General features: G+C 43.2%; 1 protein-coding gene across 2 annotated transcripts in view; it reads left to right on the forward strand.

Annotated features, from left to right (window-relative positions):
• The window catches only part of CFAP99 (cilia and flagella associated protein 99), a 325,784-nt gene that overhangs the window by 238,545 nt on the left and 60,062 nt on the right, over nt 1-27,177 (forward strand). The window lies entirely within an intron of this gene.

Raw genomic sequence — 27,177 nt, forward strand, 5'->3', positions numbered from 1 at the left:
GAAGGAAACTGACAAACACAAAAGATACTCACAATAGCCTTAAGCCTTGACGCAGAAAATGCTTTTGATCAAGTAAGCTGGAATTTTCTTTTGCTGTATTATCTCGCTGTGGGGTCCATGGCTGGTTTCTTAGAGCAGTAGAGGCCTTATATTCTCAACCGATGGCTCAAATAGTGAACAGGGGGAGAACGTCTTTGTTTCTCATTTCTCGCAAGACGAGGCAGGTATGACCACTCTCACCCCTTCTTTTTGTTCTCTCAGAACCTTTAATTCGTATTTTGAACACTGATCCTTTAATTCCTGGGGTGCAGATTGGAAGATGTTCACTTAAGGCATTAGCTTTTACATACATAGTAGATGACGGCAGAAAAAGACCTGCACGGTCCATCCAGTCTGCCCAACAAGATAAACTCATATGTGCTACTTTTTGTGTATACCTTACCTTGATTTGTACCTGTCCTTTTGCTGATGATTTGTTGATCCTTTTATCTGATCCACAACAATCTCTTCCTTGCTTATTGCATTCGCTTGAAGATTATGATGGGATCTCTGGTTTTACTTTAAACCGCAGTAAATCAAAGGCTCTACCCTCGCTGCCATCTGCACTTGCTGATTGGCAAGGCCCCTTTTCTCTGCAGTGGGAGGACCAGGCACTCAAGTATCTTGGTGTATAGATCCCAGCGGACCTGTCTCTTCTCTATTCCCTTAATATATCTCCTCTGTTAACTTCCTCAGGCAGGAAATTACAGTTTTGGAGAGCCTATCCCCTGTCACTATGGGGCCATGTAGCTCTGTATAACATGGTATTAGTTCACCAATGGCTTTATATATTCCAGATGCTTCCCCTTTGTCTTTATTATAGGGACGAGATACTGTTTAACTTCATGTTGCAGAAATATCTTTGGCAAGGAAAAAGGCCTAGGCTGCCGCTCTCTCGCATGTATATACTAATCTCTCATGGGGAAATGGGCTTATTAAAACTCTGATCCTGAAATGTATCCGCTGGAATGCGCCACTTAAATGACTGGTTTCGGGGCACCCAGGACTTTTCTATCACTGACCTTCAGAATCATTTTGTCCTGGGGTACATTTTAGCTATCTTCTCCATGGCAAGTGTGGAACCCCCCCCCCCCCCCCCAGGGACTTTTAGGACATATCCTGTATTAAAAGCGGGCAGGGCAGTGTGGAGATGGGTTTGCAAGCATTACCATTTTATATCCCAGGAGACACCATTTTTGTCTATATGTCATAACCCTTCTTTCCCTCCAGGGCATCAGAGCAGTGTGTTTGATCAATGGCAAAGAAAAGAGGTAACATATTTATTACAAGTTGTGACTGAGAATGGGCACATGAGATCATTTGAGGACCTACAGCGTGAATATGGCCTTATGCCTCATGATTACTTTGCTTATCTCCAGCTGAGGCATTATGTGCATTCATTGGCTTGGGAAGATCTAACAGAAGACGTCCAGGAGACCATATCTGAGGCATACACCTTGGGGTTACAACAATAAGTACCCTTAACTTTTCATCATTGCTATTTACAAGTACATAAGTATTGCCATACTGGGAAAGACCAAAGGTCTATCGAGCCCAGCATCCTGTTTCCAACAGTGGCCAATCCAGGTCACAAATACCCGGCAAGATCCCAAAAATGTACAAAACATTTTATACTGCTTATCCCAGAAATAGTGGATTTTCCCCAAGTTCATTTAATAATGGTCTATGGACTTTTCCTTTAGGAAGCCGTCCAAACCTTTTTTAAACTCCACTAAGCTAACCGCCTTTATCACATTCTCTGGCAACGAATTCCAGAGTTTAATTACACATTGAGTGTACAAGATACAACTGCAGATGTGGATTATGGTAAACTGGCAGATGCTTGGACTCAGGAGCTTCCATATCAGTTACAAACATCCAAGCTTCAGGCTTTTATTCTTTAGTCCTACGCGCACACCTAATGTTCTTCTATGTGAACTTCTGTACAAATTTATGCTATGGCTTTATTTTTTCCCATATCTTGCTGCTCGTGCTGGACTGGATACTACCAGACATTGTGTGAAATGTGACGTCCCTGAAGCTTCTTTAGGCCATATGTTTTGATCCTGCCCAACTGTGCAACGAGTTTGGAGTGCACTGCTTAATGGATTTCACAGAATATGGTCCTTAACTGTTCAATACCTGCCAGCATTGTTATTTGATATGTATGTATTTGACGGCCCTGTACCACAGGTGGGTAGAGATTATCTGTGCCTGGTGATTTTGATGGGCCTCAAAAGCATATTATTTTCATGGTTGTCCCCTGGGGCACCTTCACAACAGTGTTGGCGCTCCTACATGACTTTTCAACTATGAATGGATAGACTCCAGGTGCATGGTTTTTCTGATGCAATGGGTAAACATTTTTGTAATGTTTGGGAGCCCTTTTTGCAGACTTTTACACCTCAGGCCAGAAGTTAGTTGCTCGTTAATTTTTCATTTACAATTTATTTTTAATATATGCTCATCACTCACTTTTATTGTTATTTAACAGGACCATGCTTAGGGTAGAGGGGGAGGGAAAGGTGGGGCTGGCTTTTGGGGGGGGGGGGGGGTGTATACTGTTGGTTACTGATTTACTAGCGTTACGTGATACACTATGTATATGGGTTTCAATTTGTCTTTGGATTTATCCTCTCCTTTGTCCCTGTATTGGGTTTAAATAATAAAAATGATTGAAACATAAATAAAACCATTCTTTTATTAGAACATTTATCTCATGCAAAAGATATACAGTGTAAGAAGAACTCACTGCAATAACATTTTGACACAAACACAAAAAAGCTGTATCAAACAGACAGTTAAAAAAAACAGACAGTTAATTATGCAGCTCAAACATAAGGGCCCTTTTACTAATGCATGGTAGACATTAGCACAGGCCTGCTCTGTCTAATTAAAAAATTAAAAAAACAGCCAATGCAGTAAAAAAAAAAAACATGTTAGCTTCCAAATGCGAGAGTGGGCAGTAGCTGGGCGTGACATGGGCAAACTTAGGAGTAGTTCGGCACTGACAGATAACACTCGGACCAGTACTGTATGCTAGCTGTCATGACTGCTGATAGTACATCTGAACTCACCTACCACTTCAAGCGAAGGCAGTATGTGCCTCGCCCCACTGCTCCCCCCTCAGTCCGATCCCCCTTGAAGTGACATTCCCCAAGAGCTCTCCCCCAGTCTGATATTCCTTGAAATGATTTCCCCCATCCTATGATCCCTTCTCTCGATTAAATCCCCTTTGAAGTGAGATCCCCCCCATCTCCCAATCCAGTCTCCCTTGAAGTCCTAACCCTACCCCTCAAAGTGACATTTCGCTAATCATGCCCATAATCACATCACACCCCCTACCACTAAACCAACCTTCCCCCACCCCAACACTCCTGGGACTTATCTGGGGGGGGGGGTCTCCATTCATGGTTCCAGTGGGGCAGGAAGGGAGCGGTCCCCCTCCGATTCCTCTTGGGACTGCGCCAGAATTCAAAATGGCACCTATGAGCCCTAGTGGCAGTTTTGCAATCTGCTTCCAGAAATCAGGCAAGCACTCTGAAACATCTGTATTATCTGTTATCACACCACATCAGCTGTGTAGTGATTTTTTGGTCTTGTGTACTGTTTTCTGATTAGAAGTTCTGCAAAGAATGAACAGAATATAGAATGGCCATTGTCTCTGATTCCTCTTAACTTTGCCCATGATCTTTTTATTTCTTTTTTAGCTCATAGTTCGTGGGCGTATAGATTTATTTACCCCCTCATAATCAGCTGATGGCAATTTGCATTTTCAAAGGCACTGAATATCACCAGCTGAATTTGACCCAGATGTTCAATGCCGAGCCTAGACTGGGTACCAGCAATGAATATCTGGATCATTGGCAGCCATCAGAACTTATCTGGATACCAGCAATATTCAGACTGGTAATTGGATAAGTGCCCGAATTAAGTTAGGAATAGCCATGTTGCAGTCTTTATTTATTTCATTCATTTATTAGGATTTATTTGCCACATTTTTGAAGGAATTCACTCATTGTATACAGCAAGAATAAATCAAGCATAAGCACTAGACAATTACAGCAGTAAAAATATTCAAACAATGCAAAGTATGGCATACTACCGTATGCTACATTACAATGTGAACACAATTCACAATAAAACATTTTAATAGACAGCATAGGGTATAAGCAAAGATGGAACATACAGATATAAGATAGAGTAACAGGAGTAAGCAAATAAGGGACTAATTTAAAGAAAGTTGCAAATAAGGTCAGAAAGGTGCTTGAACATTATCTTAGCTAGGGTAGGAGTGGTCTTAACTTTACCTGGGTGCTTTCCCAGCAGACTGCATATCTCCACTAACCAGATATATTCTGGTGCTGCCCCAGCTCTGCCCCCAGACTACCCTGGCACTAACCAGATAGTGCCATGGCAGCCATCTCTGATTTTCAGTGCCACTGTGCAATTATGTGCCACTGAAAATCTAGGGATGGCTATTCACTGCCTTTCCTGCTTGGTTAAATCATTCTGAGTATCTACCCAATATTTATCAACATTTTTATTCCATTTGATCCAGCCAAGGTTGGCTTCAGTGCATTGCAATATCAAACAATAAACAGTAATTAAAATACACAGTAAAACAAGAAGTTAATACATAGTAACATAGTAAATGACGGCAGATAAAGACCTGAACGGTTCATCCAGTCTGCCCAACGATGGAACACTGCTAGAAAATTCTACCTTGATAACTAGTCAGCGTCCGCTCTGGGCTCCATTGGATGATGTCACCCAGATGTAAGAATAATTGGCCTGCTGTCTTCAGAGAAAACCAGCTACAGGTAAGTGTCTTTGCTTTATTTCTAGGATAAGAGGCATAAAATCTGTTTTACTGTTCTGGAATCTTGCCAGGTACTTATGACCTGTATTGGCCACTCCCCTGTGTATTGACCACTTATACAGTAAGGGACCTATTTACTAAGCCTCAATAATAATTGTAGGAACCATTTATGGCGTTTAAGGGAAAGCAACCCTGCCATTAAGCTGGAACAGTGATCACTATCATGCTTTAATGGTGCGATCACTAATGTGGAATACAGTTAACTACACCTTTGGAGATGTGATTAACTGTTCTTTGTTACTCCCATGTTAAAAATGAACATGTTAATGACACTTCTTTTAACTGCAGGGCGTTCTTCCCACCCTTCCTCATCCCCTGAAAGGAAAATTAGCCCTCTCCTCAAGTCACTTCACTGGCTCCCTATCCGTTTCCGCATACAGTTCAAACTCCTCTTATTGACTTATAAGTGAATTCACTCTGCAGCTCCTCAATACCTCTCCACTGTCATCTCTTCCTACATTCCTCCCCGGGAACTCCGTTCACTGGGTAAATCTCTCTTATCTGCACCCTTCTCCTCCACCGCTAACTCCAGACTCCGTTCCTTTTATCTTGCTGCACCATATGCTTGGAATAGACTTCCTGAGCCAGTACATCAAACTCCATCTCTGGCCATCTTCAAATCTAGGCTAAAAGCCCACCTTTTTGATGCTGCTTTTAACTCCTAACCCTTACTCACTTGTTCAGTACCCTGCAAGGTGAAGCATGTGGGAAAAAGAACCCGAATTATAGCTACGTCATGCAAGGTTCCACGTTAGGGGTTATGGACCAAGAAAGAGATCTGGGTGTCATTGTCGATAATACACTGAAACCTTCTGCTCAGTGTGCTACTGCGGCTAGGAAAGCGAATAGAATGTTGGGTATTATTAGGAAAGGTATGGAAAACAGGTGTGAGGATGTTATAATGCCATTGTATCGCTCCATGGTGTGACCGCACCTTGAGTATTGTGTTCAATTCTGGTCGCCGCATCTCAAGAAAGATATAGTAGCATTGGAAAAGGTGCAGCGAAGGGCTACTAAAATGATAGCAGGGATGGGACGACTTCGCTATGAAGAAAGACTAAGGAGGCTAGGGCTTTTCAGCTTGGAGAAGAGGCGGCTGAGGGGAGACATGATAGAGGTATATAAAATAATGAGTAGAGTGGAACAGGTGGATGTGAAGCATCTGTTCATGCTTTCCAAAAATACTAGGACTAGGGGGCATGCGATGAAACTACAGTGTAGTAAATTTAAAACAAATCGGAGAAAAGTTTTCTTCACCCAACGCATAATTAAACTCTGGAATTCGTTGCCGGAGAACGTGGTGAAGGTGATTAGCTTAGCAGAGTTTTAAAAGGGGTTAGACGGTTTCCTAAAGGACAAGTCCATAAACTACTACTAAATGGACTTGGGAAAAATCCACAATTCCAGGAATAACATATATAGAATATTTGTATGTTTGGGAAGCTTGCAAAGTGCCCTTGGCCTGGATTGGCCACTGTCGTGGACAGGATGCTGGGCTCGATGGACCCTTGGTCTTTTCCCAGTGTGGCATTACTTATGTACTTATTTTATCATCCCCACCTTAGTAATTCCCTTATCTCTTATTTGTCCTGTTTGTCTGTTCTAATTAGATTGTAAGCTCTGTCGAGCAGGGACTGCCTCTTCATGTTCAAGTGTACAGCACTGCATACGTCTAGTAATGCTATAGAAATGATAAGTAGTAGTAGTAATGCAGCAGTAAATGCATGTTAACTGGTGTTTTTTTATCAGTATGCATTAAACCCATACAAACACCTAATTTTGTTTGGTAAATGGGCCCCTAAATGGCGTTATTGCAACTGCATTATTATCAAAATCATGCTTTTCTTTAAGGGCCCTGTTTACTAAGGTGCGCTATCATTTTTAGCGCATGCTAAATATTAGTTCGTGGTAACACTAGACGCACCCATAGGAATATATAGGCAGCTGAGGTAGATATTTGGCCAAAGAGATAGATATTAATATGGATATTTCAGCATCTTAAAGAGTAGTAATTTCCTTTGTTTTAATTTTCTATTAATAAAAAAGATGCAGATGAAAACAGCTGTTTTTGTACTGAGTCATTAGATGCCGCTGTATTAATAATATATTCTGTACTGTAAGAGTGGCTGGTATCCTATACAAGACAAACTTGATGTTGAAACAGAAGAAATGTGTAAAGGCAGATGAAAATGTAAGTCTGTGCCTGGCTTGTTTTGTAAAAGCCAATATAAAATGCATGTAAGTGCATATTACCAGGGCAAGTGCAAGAGTACTGGGCACCCTAGGCAAACCTTGAGCCTTATGCTCTCTCTCAGTTAATTTTCGGGTCCTGACTCTCTAAGAATTTGATAAACACTGCAATCATGATAATTCTACAACAATTCTATAAAAATACATCATTAGATACATACTTTTAAATACTAAAACTTGTTTTGCAGGTTAACTACAAGCTGATGGTTCTTTCAGTTTGTGTGGCTGTCAGAATTTACTGTTTTGTTTGACTTCAGCTAATCTAATCTAATCCAGTATTTATGTACTGCTAATTTCTCTATGGGTACATAGCGGTGTACAAATCAACATAGTGATACATTCAAAATGCAAATTATTAAAATAATCCTTCTATATACAAAGAGTTGAGAGTAACATCTGATTATTTGAATTTTTGAAAAATGTTAAAAACATATTTATTTTCTATATATTGGGTTAAGGCTTTGATCTTTTGGATACCAATAAGAGATGCCATTTTAAAATTGTAATTTTCCTAGCATTGACCTAGTTCTTTTTTAAACTGTGGTAATCTGCACTAATCCAGTAGTGGTTTGCAGAGGAATATACATTTTATTGTAATTGTAAAAATAGCAAATAACTAATCATTAAAATAATCCTTCTATATTTAGACAAAAATATAAAAAGAATATTGAAATAACTATGAATATCTAGATTTCTCAACTCAATTTAGAAATCAGATAGTCATTAAATAAAATAGTTTTTAGCTGTTTTTGAATGGAATCATAATGAGATTGAGATCTTAATTATTATCCTTCGGTTTAAATGTCAGCCTAGAAGAGGAACGATAAAAGTAGATTATAAACATGGCAAGAACTTTGACCATATAAAGATTTATAAACAAAATAAGCAATCTTATATATTATCCTTGCTGTAATTGGGAGCCAGTGCAGCTCAACCAATAGAGGAGTTACTTTATAATACTTATTACAACTCAAAGCCAATTTAGCAGCAGTATTCTGCAAAAGCTGCAGTCTATCAAGTTGTGTCTTGGAAAGTCCTATGTAGAAAGAATTACAATAATCTAATTGTGACAGTATGAAAGACTGAATCATAAGGGCATAGTGTTTTGTAAAAAATATGATCTAATAGATCTCAATTGCCTCAGTTTGAAGACCACTTTTTTTTTTTTTTTACTATATTATTAACTTGAGGTTCAAATGACAATGTAAAATCAAATACGATTCTTAAAACTTTAGAAGTATTTATCACTGGTAACATATGAAATTGCTCAATTGGAATATTCACAGGGATAGAAGCCAAATCTTTAACAAACCATAAAATTTTTGTTTTTTTTTGCATTGTTTTAACATATGCTTTGTTGTCCAAAGTTCTTTTTTAGTAATACAAGTCAAAATATCAGAGTACATTTGATCAATATTTGCTGCAACAGGAAGCCACATGGAGGAGCGGCCTAGTGGTTAGGGTGGTGGACTTTGGTCCTGAGGAACTGAGTTCAATTCCCACTTCAGGCACAGGCAGCTCCTTGTGACTCTGGGCAAGTCACTTAACCCTCCATTGCCCCATGTAAGCTGCATTGAGCCTGCCATGAGTGGGAAAACGTGGGGTACAAATGTAACAAAAATTTAAAAAAAAAATCATCTGCCTGCATGCAAATCTCTTTCATTCATTGTGGATATCCTGAAAACCTGTGCTTGGGTTGCCTCCAGGACCAGGTTTGGGAACCACTGGCATATGACATAAAGGACTAGATTCTATATAGGGCCCCTGAAAATTTGGCACTGAGTGGGATTCTACAAAAGCCACGTAAAGTTTATAGAATCCCGCTCGACGCGTTAAATCGTAGTCCGCCTAAATCAGGGTTCTGTTTACAGAATACACCGAGAAAGTTTCTGCATTGTATATAGAATACGCCAACCTTTTCAGCGCAGTACATAGAATATGGTTAACTTGTTCAGCACAGTATATAGAATATACCTAAATGTTTGCGCATTGAATAGAAAGTAATCAGTGCTGATTTGATGTCAGTGCGTACCACCAGATGTCATGATGTGCTGTGCAAAATGCCTAGAAGAAGGAGACAGCAGAACATCAGTTTTCAGGATAGCAAAATCCTAGCAAGGCTATTCCTGCAAAAGGAAAAGTGCTACTTTATAATCCCACACTACAGAAGGTCCTACCTTTGTTATAGAAGGGCCTGGGCGATGGTCACTGCCAACTACCACTCCCAAGCCTATGGATGTAAACATACAAAGTATTATGCACAAGTTATGTTTATGATTCAAGTGGTTTACTTCCCTCCCCCCCCCCCCCCTCCCACCCACCAGTATCAGTATTCAAACTTTCCACTCCTGGAGGATAAGGCCACTGTTCTAACCACACTACCACCTCCTTCCTTGAGGAATGAGGCCTCTGGCAAGGGAAAAACCTGTATTCTTGAGGAACTTGCATGCAGCTTGTGGGGGGGGGGGGGGGGGGGGGAGGGGGAAGCACTAGTGAATGGCAAAACCTGTATCCCTGAGGAGCAATATTCAACATGCAAGCAGCTCAGGAGAGCAGGAACCAGTGAACCAACTGTAAAATGCATACAGCATTTGGGGGGGGGGGGGCAGGCACCAGTGACAGAAATCAAACTCCCCACCCCTGAATGATAAGATCAGCCTTCTATCCGCTCTGCCACATGCTTCTTTGAGGAGTGAGCCCTCTGGCAAGGGGAAAATCTGCATCCCTGAGGAGTCAACTGCAAAATGCATGCAGGTGTGGGAGGGGGAGGGGGGTTCGCACGAGTGACAGGAATCAAGCTCTCCGCCACTAAAGGCTAGGGCCAGCATTCTCACCACTCTTCCACTTCCTTCCATAATGCATAAACCCTCTGGCAAGAAGAAAGCCTGTATCGCTGAGGAGCGATGTTCAACATGCAAGCAGCTCAGGGGAGCAGGAACCAGTGATGGGATTTTTTTTTTACTCACCACCCCAGAATGATGTGTAGTGCTCGAAACACTCAGCCACCTTCTGCAAGCCAAATTAGTGTTATAAACTCTGCAAATACTGAGGTTCTATGCTGACAGTCACAACCATTAAACCTAATGACAGGAGACAGCTTGATGTCAACAAGTTGAAGCTGGAGTCCACCCACTAAAACTAAGGAGGTTACAAATCTCCTCAATGCAGCCACTGCCATCTTGATAGATCCAAAACAATGTAACTGAGAGGGAAACAAGCCACATGCACTGGCTTCAGCCCAGCTATTGGACCAGATGGGCTTGTGCTGTCTCTTGTTATTACACCTTCTTGGTCCCAACAACCTCTCTATTCATGCCATGATGCATATATACAGAAATTACAGGAAGACTTTAGGAAACGAAGACTGGGCATCCAAATGGCAGATTAAATTTAATGTGGACAAATGCAAAGTGAAACACATTGGGAAGAATAATCCAAATCATAGTAACTTGATGCTGGGGTCCACCTTAGAAGTCAGTACTCAAGAAAAAGATTTGGGTATTATTGTAGACAATACTCTGAAATCAGTGTCTGGCAGTGGCCAAAAAAGCAAACAGGATACTAGGAATTATTAGGAAACGGATGCAAAATAAGACCAAGAATATTATAATGCCTCTGTTTCACTTCATGGTGTAACCTCACCTTGAGTACTGGTTGCCGTATCTCAAAAAGGATATAGAGGAATTAGAAAAGGTTAAAAAAAGAACAAACAAAATGATAAAGGGGATGGAGAGACTAAAGAAGTTAGGGCTCTTCAGCTTGGGAAAGAGACAGCTGAGGGGGGATATGATTGATGTCTATAGAATCCTGAGTGGTGTAAAACAGAAGTGAATCGATTTTTTACTCTTTCAAAAAGTACAAAGACCAGGAGACACTTGATGAAATTACATGGAAATACTTTTAAAACAAATAAGAGGAAACATTTTTTTTTACTCAAAGAATAGTTAAGCTCTGGAACTCGCTGCTGGAGGATGTGTTAACAGGGGTTAGCTTATCTGGGTTTAAAAAAGATTTGGACAGGTTCCTGAAGGAAATGTCCATAGTCTATTATTGAGATGGACATGAGGGAAGCCGCTGCTTGCCCAGGGATTGGTAACATGGAATGTTGCTACTAATTGGGTTTCTACCAGGCAGTGGCGTACCAAGGGTGGGGGCGGTCCGACCTGGGTGTACGCCGCTGGGGGGTGGGGGGTTTCATGAAAATGAAGAGCCGGCAGGCGCGCGGCACCCCCCCCCCCCCCAGCAGCGTGCACCCGGGGGGGGTTCTTTCGCCGGGGGATCGGGGGTTCTTTCGCCGGGGGATCGGGGTTCTTTGCCGGGGGGGGGGGCATCGCACTGTTCCGAGGGGGACGCTGCACCCAGGGTGTCAGCCCCCCTAGTAACGCCACTGCTACCAGGTGCTTGAGACCTGGATTGGCCACTGTTGGAGGCAGGATGCTGGGCTGGATGGACCATTTGTCTGAACCAGTATGGCTATTATGTTCAAGTTTGCTATTGTTTTCAATAGTGTCTGTGAATGTTTGGGGGTCACACAATATGGCAGCTGCGTGGGGGAGACGGCTTCAGCTTTTTGACATCATATTGTCTCCTATCATAAACCTCCTTGACTAATCAGTGGTTTCTCTTGGAAAAACAGATCACTATGTAAATGGCCCAACACCTCCACCTTGTGGGTAGAGGCTGTAAAGTAAGCCTTTTTGGTAAAAACCAACATTGGAGGTTCCCAGTTCTGCTATCTTGTGGCTTCTGATGGAATCATTATTATACAGACTTCTTATAAGCTGCATTTTTAGAGAGTCCTTTGTCATAATTGAGATGCAGTTCTGTGGAGTCTGTACATGAATAACAGTTGTTGCTGTAGCTAATGAGTCATCTCCAAAAGTGATGTTCAGCTGGCTGAAAAGGAGGCTACCAAATAATGTATTTATTTATTTATTTATTGGGATTTATTAACCGCCTTTATTAAGAGATTTACCCAAGGTGGTGTACAGCAGGTACAGTTTAACATAAAACTTACAATTTTGTTAACAGCACAACAATAGTAAAATAACCAAGTATAAACATAAATATAATAAATGAGGTAAACTTGAAAAAATTAAATTGAACTCTAATAATAGAACTACCGTGAAACAGTATCAAAAATATACACATTTAACTGCACTGGAATTCAAATACCAAAGATATAATACAATGTTAGGATAATATTAATGATATACCTAATAAGCATGCATCAGAACATTCAACTAACATAGATATGATGCTAAAGAGTTTTTACAATATGGCTTACCAATACCATATAGCTACAATACAGCTTACCGTATAGCTTTACCAGTGCTACTTTGCCCACTGGAGAATTGTCTGTCCCATCTTCTTCCATGATCTTACAGATCAGGTACAACAGTGTATTTAAATCCATATAATATTCTTCATGGTCCATGATGTAGACATGAAATGGTGCAGTTTCTGGTAAGGATAATTAGTAGTATTTCCATATAAATGCATTTTTTGATACTGGTTTGGGTAGAGGATAGTAGAACAGGTCCAGTTTTAACATATTTTATGAATCACTGTGCATAAATGCTATGATGCAGTGGCGCAGCTAGACAGGTTATTTTAGGTGGGCCCACATTTATTTTGGGTAGGCATTCCAACCCCCCCCCCCCCCCCTTTGTCCTGCATATCTTTCTTTCTCCTCCATGCCTGAATTTGATATTTGTCCCCCACCTGCAACCCAAAAAAGCTCCCTCCCTGGTATACCTCACCACGTTCGCAAGTGGCAGCATCAAACCTCCTTGGCAGCAATGCACATCTGCTGCCTGCACTGGTCTCTGCAGGCTTCCCTCTGCCATGTTTTGCCAGAGGAAACTGGAAGTGACATCAGTAAGGGCGGGACCCAACAGAGGGAAGCTCCGCATCACTATTCAGTTAATTCAAATCAGCTATGGTGACATGTCCTATAACATCTTTGGTTATATTTTTGACTGCTCTTTTCACATCCAGAGATATGCGTGTAACATATAGTATTCTATAAGTTATGCATGTAAGTGGGAGTCCTGCCCATGATCCACCCAGACTCCACCCATATATTCGCCTACCTTTCAGACATGCACTATGTAAGATATGCACATATTTACAAAATGATGCTTAGGTGGATTTTCAGCATTTACGTGCGTATTTGCATGCATAAGTATGTATAGCAAATGCTGGTATTCTAATATTTACACGTGTAATTGGTGCATAAATGTTAGCTGCAAAATCAAAATTATATTGGATGAGAGAGCTTTCCCAACTGTTATGTTTAAAAAATATAGAGAAAAAAGAGAGACCATAGTAGGCATAGGTTAATAATAAATGAAACTCGGAGATCACGTGATAACTTGAGGAGAGAGGACATGTGGAAGCTCTCCTCCAGGACCTCCTCTGCCCACCCGACTGCGCCAGACCACGGTAGACCCCTGAAAATAGCTTAAGATTGTGCATGTTACAACTTTCGTGTATGGACAAGTTTGTGGTGCGAAATACAGCAGCGATGCCTGGGAAATCTGGTAAAAAAAGACCAAGAAAAAGCTCAAGGAATCGCTGATTCCAAGATGACGGCGAGCCCGACCCCAGCTCCGCCGCTGTTTACAACATCACAATTACAACAAATCACCGAAGCGGTAAAAACAGCGCTGGAGCCACAGTTGCAGCAACTCTCTGGACAGATCACCAGCCTCGAGGGATTGCTGGAGGACACTATCCGTCAGACCAGAGAGCTAGAAAAGAGAGAGTCAGCGACAGAAGATGCGGGAGTGGAAACAACGGGGAAATTAGACAAGCTCCAGAAAGTACTGCAGGAGCACTCGCAACACCTTGATGATTTAGAAAATAGGTCCAGAAGGTCAAACCTGCGGATTGTAGGCATTCCAGAAACATTACCAGATCAAACGTTACCAACTTTGTTGGAGCGTTGGATGAAGTCTGAATTCGCGCTCTCGGATAACTTGGGCCCACTGTGCCTCGAGAGGGCACACAGAATAGGCCGAAGACAGTCAAGCAAATCGGCCCCGTGTGGTCATTGTAAAAATCCACAACTTCCTCCACAAAACGGAAGTATTAAGGGGATCCAGGATAAAGTGGAATAATCTGTTTTACGAGGGCTCACCTATAAACATATTTCAGGATTACTCGATTGCGCTCCAAGAACGGAGACGACTATTCATACCTGTTTGTAAAATGTTAGCAGATGCTCAGAAAAGATTCATGCTAATTTACCCTGCCCAATTGAAGATTATGCACAATGGTGCTTGGCACACTTTTGGGACTCCTGGAGAAGCGCAATCCTTCATCACCGAAAACAATCTTATTGTAAGCGGTACCACCTAAACGATTAGATTTCTTGACTTACAGGCAAACAGAAACTTCTTTTCATGAAGAGATTACCTAGAAGGCAGAATAAGTGACTAAGGACACCCATAAAGGCAAGCCATAAGAGTAAAAACTAGCAAAGGGATAGGAGCATAGCGCTGCTACTGTTTTGAAGCATTTGGAATAGATATGCAGAAACGATATGCAAATGTGTATGTATATATGAGCATGTGGTTTTTTGTGGGGTTTTTTTTTACATAAACAGGCGGGATAAAGCAGCAAGAATATTGCTTAACAAAATTGCTAGAGTAACTATAGAGCTGTTTGTGTAAAGATTGAGATAAGAGTTGAGTCAATGGCAAAGTGCTTGGGTGTGGTGCGAGAAGGGGAGAGGCCCATTTATCACTAAGATCTCTAACCTCCTGCTCCTGTCAGGTTCTCATGTTCGGAGCACACGGGCACGGACTCTGGAGCAATCGTGAGCCCTTGGGCTGCTGACGAGGAGCGGCAGCAGCAGGCAAAATCCACCAACCAACAAAGACAAGGACTGCAGACGCAGACACACTGGACTGGAATGCACCGGACTGGTACGCACTGGACTGGAACACATGGGACTGGACCAAGGCTTCACCTACACTTAGCTGCTGTTCCCCGGGGGTTGAGCCCCTGGGTGCAGGCAGCCGGCAGGACTTGGAGGAAAACTGGTACTGGAACTAGCAGGCAGGAACACCAGAGAACTCACACTAGGGGGGGGACACTAAACAAGCCAGACCACAACAGGGTTCAGGATAGGAATCAGGATACAGGATTTCCAAACAGACTGGACTGGAAGGAAACTGAAAGCAAGCAGGGCAGACACAAGCAGGAGGGGTACTGAAGCTGAAGCCAACCAGCCCCAACAGATGAAATACAGATACTATACAGGGAGAAGGACTTTAAGACAAGCGTAACTAACCAGGGTGGGGCAGAAGCCCAAGGAAACAGGGAACCAGGATACAGCAGTGCCCACAGGCACCCAGACAAAAAGCAAGGTAGAAGTGCTAACTGCACAAGGGGTTCAAGGTTCTCAGACAGGAGGGAAAGGAAACCAACAGCAGCCAGGATTCAGAAGTGCCCACAGGCACCTAGACAAAAACAGGGCTGCAGTGCTAACTGCACAAGGGGTTCAGGGTCACACAGACAGGAAGGAAAGGGAGCCAACAGAATAGGATTCCAGATACAAACAAACAAAGAATACAAACTAGGAACATAACCTATGAAGTAAGACAAGGCAGAGGTGCTCACTGCACCAACACTGACCTGGACCTTTGGTGTTTGCAAAGGCCCTGAATGGAAGAACACCACTTCCTTATCAAGGGCCTGACTGATGATGTCACAGCTACAGGACTCAGGCAGAAAGCATACTGAAGCACAGAGAGGCTCAACACACCCAGGTGCAGTATAGTGGAGTAATTAGTGCCACGCTGGAAACAGCCAGCACACAGAGACAGAAGCAGAGTTAACTCAGGCAACACACACAGGTGCAGTATAGTGAAGCAATTAGAACCATGCTGGAAGCAGCCAGCATACAGAGACAGAACTAACTCAGAAAGGACAGACAGAAGCCAGCTCAGAAGCTGACCCCCAGAAATAAGGTAAGTCTGAGAGGGGTCACGACCACAATCAAGACAGCTCCATGGAGTGGGAGATTGTTTTGGGGTGGTATGGGGAAGGGAAGAAGTTAATGGGTGGGAAGGGAGACAGGGGAGGGAGGAAGGGAGGGGAAAGTAGGGATATAGACTTGAGAAGTTTGGCAATATTACAAAAATGGAGAATCATAGCAAGGAGGCATTACCTGATTATGATGCGTATGCAATCACAGCTAACCTTCTTTGGTAGAACTAGGCAAACAGACTATGGATGGGATCCTGGGTGGGGCTGGGTGCCTGGGATCTTGGGGTTGGATTATAGTGTTAGTAAATGCTCCCCCCAAATTATAAGAAGGTATGAAGGCTAAATCAACACAGTTTATAACATGGAATGTTAGAGGTATAACGACCCCGGTGAAGCGGGCAAAAATATTAACAGCCCTACAGAGGCACAGAGCGGACATTGCTTGCTTACAAGAGACTCGTCTCTCGGAGGAGGAGCATCAGAAGTTACGGCATGCGTGGGTGGGAGAGGTGTTTTCAGCCTCAACTGTAGAGCGTAAAAGGGGAGTTGCTATATTGATCAGAAAAGGGATAGCATCGCGGGCAGAGCTGGTAGCGAAAGACCCTCTGGGAAGATATGTCTTGATCCATCTTTGGTTACAAAATAGAGATTACTTGGTCTTTGTTCTTTATGGGCCTAACACATATACGCCAGCGTTTTACCAAACAATAATACAAATTTGCGCCCCATATCATTCACTTAAGTTGATGGTTTTAGGAAACTTTATTTTATTTATTTATTTGTTACATTTGTATCCCACATTTTCCCACCTATTTGTAGGCTCAATGTGGCTTAGATAGTACCAGAGAGGCGTTTGCAGACTCTGGTGTAAACAAATACAAAGTGATGTTGTGGTTGTCATATCCCGGGGCTTCACCGTAGATAATTTTGTGGACCAGAGTGCAGATTTTGAAAGCAATGCATTCTTTGATTGGGAGCCAGTGTAGTTTTTCGCGGAGGGGTTTTGCGCTTTCAAATCGCATTTTTCCGAAGATAAACCTAGCTGCCGTGTTTTGAGTGGTCTGAAGTTTCTTTAATGTTTGTTCTTTGCATCCCGCATAAATTCCATTGCAGTAGTCTACATGGCTTATCAGGTTGCGAAATGTTTCCCTCGGGAAGAATTGTTTCACGCGTTTGAGTTTCCACATTGAATGGAACATTTTCTTTGTTGTGGATGTCACTTGGCTCTCTAGTGTTAGGTTACAGTCCAATGTAACACCAAGGATTATCAGGCTGTCTGAGATAGGGAGGGTATAGTCTGGGGTGTTGATAATTGTGGGGTTGTCCGTGCTGTTTTGGGATGAGAGGATGAGACAGTATGTTTTTTCTTTGTTTTTTTTTTTTTTTGTTGTTGTTACATTTGTACCCCGCACTTTCCCACTCATGGCAGGCTCAATGCGGCAGGCAATGGAGGGTTAAGTGACTTGCCCAGAGTCACAAGGAGCTGCCTGTGCCGGGAATCGAACTCAGTTCCTCAGTTCCCCAGGACCAAAGTCCACCACCCTAACCACTAGGCCACTCCTCCACCCTGAGGAGTTGTTGAGTTTTAGTTGAAATGCATTTGCCCAAGAGTCCATGATGTTCAAGCTGATCGTGATTTCATTGGTGATTTCTGTCAGTTTAGATTTGTAGGGAATGTATCGTCTGCATAGATGAAGGGATTAAGGCCTTGGTTGGATAAGGACTTGGCTAGAGGGGTCATCATTAGGTTGAAGAGGATCGGTGATAGTGGTGATCCTTGTGGTACTCCGCAGTCTGTTTTCCATGGTGATGATATCTTTGAGTTTGATTTTACTTGGTATGTTCTTGTGGTTAGGAAACCCTTGATCCAGCTAAGTATGTTTCCACCAATCCCGAACTTATCTAGTAGTCTTATTAATATATTTACCATGTCGAATGCACTAGACATGTCGAATTGGAGGAGAAGGATGTTTTTGCCTATTGCTATTTCCTGCTTGAATTTGGCTAGGAGAGTGAGTAGTACTGTTTCTGTGCTGTGGAGGGGGCGGAAACCTGACTGTGATTTCGTGTAATATTGAGAATTTGTTTATGTAATGTAAGTTGTTTGGCTACCATGCTTTCCATCAGTTTGACTGACAACAGGATGGATGCTACTGGATGGTAGTTAGTGATTTCATTTGGGTTTTTTCTTGGTGTCTTTTAATTCGGGGTGAGTAGTATATTGCCATTTTCCTTAGGGAAGAGACCTTGCTGTAGCATGTAATTTAGGTGGGATGTAAGGTCTACTATGAAGCGGTCAGGGGCGGATTTCATTAGGTAGTTGGGGCAGGTATCTAGTTTACAGTGAGTGTTGGAGAACCTGCTGATTGCCCATGCAACTGTATCGACGGTGAGGAGGGCAAAATTTAACCAGGTTCGGTCAGCCGGGTATTCTCCCGTGGTTGGGTCCAACTCATTAAGAAGGTTTTCGATGTCAGTGTTGTCCTGAGGTAGCATATTGCGTAGGTTTACAATTTTTTCATTGAAATACTTAGCAAGTTTATCTGCAGATGGGATGTCTGTATTCGATGTAGTGACCAGGTTGGTGTCTAGGAGTTTGTTCACGAGTTGGTATAGTTTCTTTGTGTCTTTGTAATCTGTCCCTATTTTAGTTTTATAGTATGATCTTTTGGTCTGTCTTATAGCGTATTTGTACTTTCTTAGTGATAGCTTCCATGTGTTGAGTGTGTGTTTGTCTTTTGTTTTTTTCCATGCTCGTTTGAGTTTTCTAGATTGTGTTTTTAGCCTTTTCAGTTCATCATTGAACCATGGTATCGAGTTATGCTTACGTGAAGATCTTGTTCTTAAGGGTGCTATTTCATCTAGTATGCATTTGCATCTTTTATCCCAGTCCATGAGATAGTATATGGAGTCTGTTTGTGCTATCCATTCATTGTTATATATCTGTTGCCAGAATGTATTTGAGTCTACTTGACCTCTTGTTCTGTAGGTTGTGTGTTCTTGTATTTGGTGTAATCCCTTCTTCCGCCAGTGTAGGGATAAGTTTAGTTGTAGTGGATCTGTCCAGGGTGTTTCTGTCCATTTAATATCTGTTATTATTAAATTCTGGTCTGTTGAAAGTTTGTGTGAGATAAGATCAAGTGTGTGCCCTTTAATGTGGGTTGCTTGGATTTGTGGCCATTTGAGATCCCATAATTGGAGGAATTCCTTACATTCTCGTGCGTTGGTTGAGTTTGGGTCTTCTAAGTGAAGGTTGATGTCTTCTATTACTAGTACATTGAAGTTGGTTACACATGTGTTTGAAATGAAGTCCATGAAGTTAGTCTGGCTTACCTGGAGGTCTGTAAACAGGACACAAGTCAATGCTCACGAAGGGTTTTGTTGGGGATTCTTATTGAGGCCATTTCAAGTTGAGGTGTCCATGGACTCAGGCAATAGTTTCGGGTGGTAAAGTAAGATCGATAGATTAGTGCTATGCCACTTCCTCTCTTTTCCTTTCTGGCCCAATGTGTGATTTGTATCCTGGAGGGCATAGGTCTAGGATTATAGGGTCCTTTTGGTCATGGATCCAGGTTTCATTATGAAGAGTAGGTCAAGGTCTTCTGCCATGATCCAGTCTGTTAGTATTTCTGTTTTGATTACTCTGGCGGATCTGGCATTAATGTAGCCCACTTGGATTGTTTGGAATGGGTTCTTCTGCGTTTGTTGTGTGTGGACTTTTATTAGTTGTCGTTTCTTTGTTGATGTGAGTTTGTTTGGACCCTTCTTTGCATTCTGAGGTGGTTGTCCGCATGTTGGTGATCTTCCTTTGTTTGAGTTGTTGTCAGTTTGTTGAGGTGTGGTGTATCTGATCAATCGTTGATGATTGTATAGTATGCGTATAGTGTTACTTTCTGCAAGAGGGGTAGTTAGTGTTACGTGGATCAGTGTTAAGGAGTAGATTATTAGGAGTAGTTTGAAGGTATTCATTTGGTTTCTATTCACTGTGGGCTACTAATAAGACCATGTTCCGGTGACTGGACGTGTGATAAGACTTTGTTCTTTGGAGTGGGGTCTGGTGTTCTGGTCTTGTGTGTTATTTCAGCTTGCCTTTCAAGCTGTTGAGGTCAGTGCTGGTTCAGGTTTCAGTGATAGGTTAATGAGCAAAGGAGATGGGGGGAGGAGGGGGAGATGGAGGAGAAGAGTGGTTCTGAGTCAGGGTCCTTCTTTGATCGGTCTCTTAGCGACTAATTGCTTCCCTCCCTCCTTTAGTCTCAGACCCATCTTTAGATTGTTTGGTGCCTAGGGTTGCACCACAGGGAGGAACCCGGGCTCAGGCCCTCCCCTTCTTTATGCGCACACTGAATTTGATTGAAGCTTGGAGGTCCCTGCACCCAGGAGAGAGGGATTTTTTAGCACTTATCTAGAGTGCACAGCACCCTCTCCTGCATAGATTACATACTAGTGGATCGGACAGTGTTTCCTTGGGTGTTAGCCACAGGTATAGGCCCTGAGGAAATTTCAGACCACACCCTAGCGTGGGTGTACATAGAAGCTCCAGAGTACTATGAGGCCAAAACAGGGTGGCGGTTTCCAGCGTACCTTTATCACAATAAAGAGTTTGGTCAATACCTTCTTCTAAGATGGAGCGAGTTCATGCGCTTTAATGAGCAGCACAGAGAGAACCCGACCCTCTTTTGGATGACAGCTAAAGCTGTTCTGAGAGGTGATATAATAGCTTATGTGCAGGCCCGTAATAGGAAACAGGCTAAAGCAATTTTACACTTAGAATTTAAACTAAAAAAAAAAAGCAAAGAAAACGTATATAAAGACACCAAATGCCAACACACAGGAACAGCTGCAGGTGGTGCAGGTAGCTTTAAATTCTCTCTTACATGAGCATGCCACTCGGTCCCTCCCTTACCAAAAATACAAACTCCAGAGGTTTGGAGACAGAGCGATATCACTATTAGTGCGCCTTGTTAAGTCCTGGGGAGCCAATAGAACGATAACTGCTATAAAAGACCACACAGGTTCGGTGCGGAATAAGAGTGAGGAGATAGTGCAGGTCTTTACCAGATATTTTGCCAAATTGTATGAGGGACGTGTAAATCCATCACTCCCTACCCTGAGTAGCTACTTAACATGAGTGGGTCTGCCGCATCTTAATTCCCAGGAAATAGAGGAACTAAATAGCTCCATTACTGGAAAAGAACTTCAGGAGGTCATTAAAAATGTAGCCCTTAATTCGGCGCCTGGACCAGATGGGTACACAGGAGAATTCTACAAGTTATTACCCCCCTCATTTTTGGGGCAGCTACGGGCGTACTATGAACAAGGATAGAGATGCAGGTGAATTCCCACTCTATATGCCAATACAGCACTGATTTCATTGATAACAAAGCCAGGGAGACCGGGTGAAAAGGCGGACGCCTACCGGCCTATCTCACTACTAAACATGGACATTAAGATTTTAGCGAGGGTGTTAGTGGACCGCTTAGCTAGACTGCTTCTCCGTTTGATTGGCGGGGAGCAAGTAGGATTTGTCCAGCACCAATAGGCTGGTGGCAACGTGCGACGCTTGCTGCTAGCCATGGCACAGTGTCAGTAAACTAAGTCGTCGGGCCTAGTATTGAGTTTGGATGCGGAAAAGGCTTTTCGTAAAGTGGATTGGGAATACCTTTTTTGAGTGCTACGATTTATGGGATTCCAGGGTTGGTTTTACAATGCAATACAAACTCTTTATACAGGACCTGAGGCCTCACTGTTGGTCAATGGGGTGCGGAGTGGCACTTTTCCGGTTTGTCAGGGCACGCGGTAGGGGTGTCCACTGTCTCCACTATTGTTTGTGCTCTCGGTGGACACCCCTACTGCGTGCCCGACGAACCGGAAAAGTGCCACTCTGCACCATAGTTCAGTACCTAAATTATTGCGGGTAGTTGACTATTTTATAGTCATCCGTCAGGCTTTACGTTAAATCTCCAAAAATCCCGAGCCTTATCAGTACTACAGAGAGACAACTTTCGTTGGAGAGGCGCCCTTACTATATAACGTGGGTGGGAGACGCTATTAAGTATTTAGGGGTAAATATTCCAAATGATCTTAGTCACCTATATGCAGTGAATATTTCTAAAATGCTTACTGAAACCTGTGTGAGATTACAGATGTGGCAAGCATACCCACTCTCCCTTTTGGGGCGGATAGCTTTGTACAATATGATGATTGTCCACCGATGGTTGTATACCTTCCAAATTCTACCACTGTATCTTTCAAGTAAAGATGAAAAAAAATTAAATCGTATGCTGCAAAGATTTCTCTGGCGGGGGAAGAGAGTGATACTACCGCTGTCTACCCTGCAGACTCTGGTGGAACACTGAGGATTAGGACTCCTGAATTTACGACAGACACCTGACAATTGCAAGTGGTATGAGACATATCAATGATTGGTTTCGCTCCAGACATGATTTTACACCCACCGCCTTCGAGACCAATCTGTCCTGAGATATACATTTCAGTTATTTACTACGTGCAGCAGGAGGAAAAGTAATGCCAGTGCTAAAGGCCACTCACATCCTCCCGACTGCTAGAGCAGTGTGGCACTGGATCTGCCGGTATCACCATTTTTCAGCTAAAGTAACGCCATTTCTACCTATTTGTGGTAATCCGGATTTTCCTCCTGGACAAATATATGGCGCTTTTCAAGATGGCGTCGAAGAGGCCTGGTATACTTGGTGCAGGCCTTAACGGAGGAGGGACGGATCAAAACGTTTGCAAAGCTGCAAAAACAATCCTACTTAATGCCAATAGATATTTTCCATTATGACCAATTAAAACATTATATCACCAGCCTACCATGGCAGTCCTTAACTGAGGATGTGCAAGAGGAACTGGCTACTGCATTCTCGCTGGGTGCACAACAGAAAGTACCATTGTCATTTCACCATAGACATATTAAAGACACAGCAACAGAGCTAGACTTCGCTAGACTAGCTAAGGCATGGAGTGAAGATCTAGGTACTGTAATATCCGCAAAAATGTTTTAAGGCTTGAATAAGAACACCATGATGACAACCCATTGGGAATTACAATATAAATTTGCTTTGCGCACATATGTTTCTCCATGACGGGCCTTCCATATGGGTCTGTAACCTGATGGAGCGTGTATGAAATGTGGAGCAGAGGATGCAACTCTAGGACACATGTTTTGGAACTGCCCAAGCGTAACAACTTTTTGGAAAAACATAGTGAAACAGGTTTCAAATATATGGTCGGTTGGGTGGCATTATGACCCAGTGTTACTATTTGGACAACCCAGAATCGGACCGCCCATACCACAAGGATATAGAGACTTTGTTGTGTGGGCCATAATTATTGCCAAGAAAACAATTCTGTCAGGATGGCTGACTACAAACACCCCATCAGTTCAGTACTGATAGGGACAAATGCTGCTTTTAATGCGATTCGAGAGACTGGAGGTGAATAATTCTGCTCCTCCCAGGGCCCTAAGATTCCAACATAGGTGGTCTCCCTTTTGGGAGACCCTTACTCCTGCAGCTAGGGGACATTTATTGAACTTATTATTATTCCCTAGTTTCAATACATTGATTGGTAACGCTTGACTACCTCATTTTGTGCTTGGAATGGGGGGGGGGGGATGTTTATGCTATGTTGTGCAATTTTTGCTATAAAAGGTTGTTGGTTGATAACAGGTTATCTTAATAAAAATGATTGAAACATAAATGAAATTCTGGTCACCGCATCTCAAAAAAGATATATTGGAATTAGAAAAGGTGCAGAGAAGGGCAACGAAAATGAAAAAGGAGATGGGACAACTTCCCTATGAGGAAAGGCTAAAGCTGCTAGGGCTCTTCAGCTTGGAGAAAAGATAGCTGAGGGGAGATATGATAGAGGTCTATAAAATAATGAGTGGAGTGGAACGGGTAGATGTGAAGCGTCTGCTTTACTCTCTCCAAAAATACTAGGACTAGGGGGCATGCGATGAAGCTACAAAGTAAATTTAAAACGAATCGACAAAAAGTTTTCTTCACTCAACGTGTAATTAAACTCTGGAATTCGTTGCCAGAGAATGTGGTAAAAGCGGTTAGCTTAGCAGAGTTTTAAAAATGTTTGGACGGCTTCCTAAAGGAAAAGTCCATAGACCATTATTAAATTGGACTTGGGGAAAATCCACTATTTCTGGGATAAGCAACATAAAATGTTTTGTACTTTTGGGGGATCTTGCCAGGTATTTGTGACCTGGATTGGCCACTGTTGGAAACAGGATGCTGGGCTTGATGGGCTTTTGGTCTGTCCCAGTGTGGCAATACTTATGTATTTAAACACCATAAAACCCATCACTGGTCTCCAAAAAAAAAAAATACACACTATCAATAATATCAGAGACACTCTCAACATGCTCTAATAGCAGAACAAAGGAGTTCAAAATGCTGAGCCACTTATAGTGATAATCATTCCTCTTATCTGATGCAAGAGCTTATGATCACAGAATCTTCACTCCATTGAATTACTGTCCATCTTTACAATCCATGCAACAGGCTTTAATGGCAGCTAATCATATACCTCCACACTTATGGAAAAATAACTTTCTACTATCTACTCCCCAATAAATGTGAGTTTATAGAACCAAAACCACATGACATGTGGGTGTCAGCGCTGAGGTCAGGAACGTCTTTGAGTTCTCCCATGGTTGTCCTCCCTCCTTCCTTTAACCTTTCTTATCTTTTCACTGTCATAACTGCTCTCTGTTATCAGGCTGGTCTTTCAAAATAGGGCAGACAGTAGATGGTGATTGGCTGATTGATGGTTACTGATGATATCAGACCAATCCTGTAAATATTATCTAGCCTTGCTTTTCACTCTGTCTACCCTTACTGTTATATCCTGGTTGTTGGTTGCCTGTTTTACTGTCCTATCAAAAATTGTAGTTCTTTTCTTTCTTTTATTTGTATTTTAATTTGTACACTTCCCAGTTTTGTTAGTCAGCTTGGGTGATATAGAAAGTTTTAATAAACATAAAAAATCATGCCTATACAGCCCAGTAACCTTCAGATGTCCCAAAATAAATGGTGAGACTCCTAAGTGTCAGGAACAAATGTCCCTTATTCAAAGATTTCTTAAATCTTCCAGGATAGATCTAGTCGGACACAGAGTCCTTGGGCTGATGTAACCACAGTGCAACATCCTGTGACACAGAGATTCCATTCAGTGTCACAGGCCTGCAGTTGAGACTTGGTTAGGTTAGGTTCTGTGATACACACAAAATGGTGACAGGGCAAATCCCCAATTTAACATGTCCCCCAGAACTCCTCATATACATTATCCATCCATGCCCCCTCATACATAAGATCTCCTAAACAGAGCACTTCTTGAAAATAACTCTCCATCCCCATCCGCCAGTCTGTCCTCACTAGTTCCTCTTGTGCTTCCAAATTAGTTCCCTCTTTCTTCCTCTTCTGCAACCTATCTCTAGCAGTCTCTTTTTCTGCCCCACCCAACCTATCACAGAGCTTTCCAAGGGGAATGGAGAGGGAGATTTCAAGACATAACCCCAGCCCCACCCACTCTATCCAACCCTGCCCTAACCCCACCCACTGCCCCCTGGCTCCGCCCCTGATTCACCAATACTCTGCAGGCCACAGCACCAACTAACTACCTCTCTTTGGCAACAGGACATGCCTTAATAAAACGTCATCTGGTGCTGCAGGACCAGTCACAGTAAGAGTTGTGAGATTTTGCAGCTCTTATTACAAGACTTATCACGCGGCAGCAGGAGATGACATCTTATTAACACACTAGTAAAAAAGGCCCGTTTCCAAAACAAATGAAACGGGCGCTAGCCAGGGTTTCCTCGTAGTGTGTATGTTTGAGAGACTGTGTCTGTGAGAGTGACTGTGTGAGAGAGAGTGCGTGTGCGATTGTGTGTCACAGAGAGATTGAGACCGGGTGCTTGTGTATCTGTGAGTGAGTGAGTGAGTGTGTTTCAGAATGACTGTGTGCGAGTGCGTATGTTGGACACAGTGAGTGAGAGAGACAGAATGTTCACACAGATACAGTGTGTTTGACAGAGTGAGAGCCTGGTTGTCCCCCTTCTCCCCCCTCCTACTCTTCCCTTCCATTGCCCCCCCTCCTTTTCCTCCCCCTCCCCCCCCTTGCCTTCCGCCTCCCCCCTCTGTCCCCTCCCCCTTCCACCCTCGAGTGAGTGAGTGGGAGCCCCCCCCTCTCGCAGGGCCCCCACCCCCACCTCTCTGGTCTCAGGACCCCCTCCCCACCTCCCTTTCCCACTGTTAGGCGGTGTGTTTTTTCTTTTCTACTCAATTTGAATTCAAGATGGAGGATTGTACCGGCAGCCGCCGCCAATATTACTGCTAAAAGCTACAGAAGAGCCTCTGGTCGCCTCTCTTCCCTGTAAATCCCCTCTTATTTTGTTCATTGTAGGCTTCCTCTCCCCCTCTTTCCCTTCCCACCCTACTACTACTACTATTTATCATTTCTAAACTTCGGGGGGTTTTCCCTTGCATTTTTCTGTTTGCACGGTCTCCCTCGTGTTGTGATTGTGCTTCATCCGCTTTTTTTTTTTTGTGGCCTCTACTCCTCCGTCGAGAGGTGAGACCTGTGGTGGTGCTGATTGCACTTGTCTCTTTCTCCCCTGCCTTCCTCCCCCTCCATGCCTGCGTTATTCAAACAGATCGGGCAGCCTTTCCCCGTTTACCCCCCTGCTCGGAGGGTAGGTTCTTTCCCGGGATCTCGCTTACACAGGGGAAGCCGTGGCACCAGAAATACCGAGGGGGGCACCGGGATCTCCCTCCAAGTCCTCGAGCAGCTCCGGTGGGCACCGGCCATTGAGCAGCAGAGCTCATCCAAGCGCTAAGGGCTTGCGTCCTGCACAATGGGGGCAAGCTGGTGTTCCAGAACCGCAGCGCTCTCTCTACCGCCCTGGTGCGCCTGCTGGGCGACGGCGGCCGCGAGGTGAAGACGGTCTGCGACTCTGCGTGCAGCTGGTGGGCGAG

The sequence above is a fragment of the Microcaecilia unicolor genome, chromosome 2 (assembly GCF_901765095.1).
Source record: "Microcaecilia unicolor chromosome 2, aMicUni1.1, whole genome shotgun sequence".
Taxonomy (NCBI): domain Eukaryota; kingdom Metazoa; phylum Chordata; class Amphibia; order Gymnophiona; family Siphonopidae; genus Microcaecilia; species Microcaecilia unicolor.